At 38.5% G+C, this 2,392-nt stretch overlaps 1 non-coding gene across 1 annotated transcript; it reads left to right on the top strand.

Annotated features, from left to right (window-relative positions):
* The first annotated feature begins 240 nt into the window (after positions 1–240).
* Positions 241–308, top strand: Trnak-cuu (transfer RNA lysine (anticodon CUU)). The gene has a single exon. It is a non-coding gene; the product is annotated as a tRNA-Lys (tRNA).
* The last annotated feature ends 2,084 nt before the right edge of the window (positions 309–2,392 follow it).

The raw sequence follows: 2,392 nt of genomic DNA, 5'->3' as shown, positions 1-2,392 counted from the left end.
AACTGCACGGCCACACCGGCCGGCTTAAGGGTTTTTGCCAAGGGAGAATCTGACCTTTATAAATCAAGCTCTGGAGCCACGTCTGTTGAGATCCGTAAAACCAGTTCATTTTAGAGCAAGAGGGGCGCGTATCTGCCGAACAGGTTGTTCAACATGTCGCTCAGTATAGGGAAAGGCAACGGCAAATAACTATCATTTTGAGCACTTTAACGAAATTTCAAATCAATCCCATTCATTACGACCAGCTCAGTCGGTAGAGCATGAGACTCTTAATCTCAGGGTCGTGGGTTCGAGCCCCACGTTGGGCGCCAATTTAACGAAATCGGTCGTAATGAATGGGATTGATTTGAAATTTCGTTAAAGAAGAATAATAAAATTTATCTGTTGTTTTTAAGTTAATTTTCTTTCGTGCGAACTTTGTTGTAGAACCACTCTCTTATTTTCGTGTGGTAATAAAAAATTTTTACTTTCTTAATTATTACGTACATTTAAAGAAAAAATAATATTTACGTGAACTCATATGAACTGGTTAAGAATATTAGGTTGAGAATTGGGTCCTTTAAATCATTCGGCCTTGGCATACACTTTCCTGATGCAGTGGATTTTTTGTTAAATATTTTTACTGAATTTTATCCCGGCACTAGCCATAGAACACAAGATTACCTCTATTAGCAGAAAATGTTTTAATTATTGCCAAGCCGACATTTATCACTGATCAAACCTACTTCATTACACATTTAAGATATTTTGAAAGAACCAAACTGTTTAAATTTCAATGTTAACTAACATTAGCTATCCGCCTACGAATGCACAAACGTATAATTAATTCAAATTTCATCAGCCACAGGATCACTGAAAAAGAAGAACAATTTCTTAATTCACCATTGATTTTTATGCATCTGTTCCCGATTTACGGGTTTGCTATTGTTGGTCGCGGCACAGCCCAGCAACACCGCTAAAAAATGCTGAAAAATTCTTAAAGAAATTTTATAGGTGACGTGGGCAAGCTAATTTACATAAATAATTCACACTTTTGATAAACTCTAATATATTTAGATCAAACAACAATACAACTCACATTAATTCGTAACGCATCGTCTAATGGCGGCTAAGTCCAGACAGAGACAAAAGAAGTCTACCCATTCGTAAAAAACTCTTTCACAGTGTCCTACCGCAATGACTTCTGAACAGAGAAGACCAAAGAATACATAATGCATTGTGCTTAAATAGTATTGCTGACTATTAACATTTATTTGCAAATTGACGATATTATTCTCTTCTGGCAACATATCTCTGCTATCGCAAATACTGACACATTTTACAATCACATAATAAATACAGAAAAATTTCTATCCTAAATACAGACAAATATTACAACAAAAAATATAAGGAGAATAACAAATGTCTTTTACACCACATTCAGTAATATTTTTGTTCAATAATTACGATATATACAACTTGCCCAGAGCGGCGTATATGGTACAAATAAACTCTTTTTTTTTTTTAATAACGTGAGTTTGCCAGGGAACGTTACATTGCCCCCTGGCAGCATTTGGCAAAGAGTTTTTACACTTTGACACAATGGTGCCAGTAACGTTCTTTACACTTGTATATTTTACGGAATGGCTCTTTTATATAGTCCCAGGGTTATGTAAGTTCATGGCTCCCCCATTTGGGCGTAGGCAAACAGGAAACCTGGGCAAAACTGTGCCGGAGCCCAGCCATCCCAGTTGGTTCATGGTCAATATTGTCTCTTTAACAGTTATTCATTTGAATTAAATTAGCAGTTCGTCACAAACGGTTACACAATTACACAATATCACAGTCACATACAGTTCGACTGAAGTTTTTTGTGTGTGATACTATTATTCTTGTGATACACTACAAGGTCACTTGTCCTACGTAGTAAATGTTCAATGTTTATCGAAATGAAGTCATTGACATGTTATTCAGTTTATGTGAACATAAAAAAAAATCAATAATGCTGTATTTGGTGAGCGGTGCGGAGTGATTGTTGAGCGGCGCGCTGACTCCGTGTAGGTCACCGCCCCCGGCGTTGACAGCTACGGCGCGGAGGGGCGTGGCTGTCTGTCTGGTCTGCTACGGGCTGCTGCGGCCGCTGCATAGCTGATGTAGCCGGATGCGCGTTGGATATCCGCTCGCCCGTGCGACGTTTTCTTGCAGTGCTCCAGGAAACATGCAACAAGTTCAGAAACAGTGTACTATCCTTATAGGCATTTTTCCTGCTGTGGGAAAGAACGCACACAGTTAGTGGCAGTTATTACTCAGTAGGCCTTCACTAGTCTGGTTTGCACAATGTTTCGTTGTCACAGTAACACGTTTTATGGGCATACAATATTTTTCACCATGTCATGACTTGTCATTAGTCACA

This window comes from Schistocerca serialis, chromosome 2, assembly GCF_023864345.2.
Source record: "Schistocerca serialis cubense isolate TAMUIC-IGC-003099 chromosome 2, iqSchSeri2.2, whole genome shotgun sequence".
NCBI classification, from domain to species: domain Eukaryota; kingdom Metazoa; phylum Arthropoda; class Insecta; order Orthoptera; family Acrididae; genus Schistocerca; species Schistocerca serialis.
This window is presented reverse-complemented; position numbering and strand designations above follow the sequence as displayed.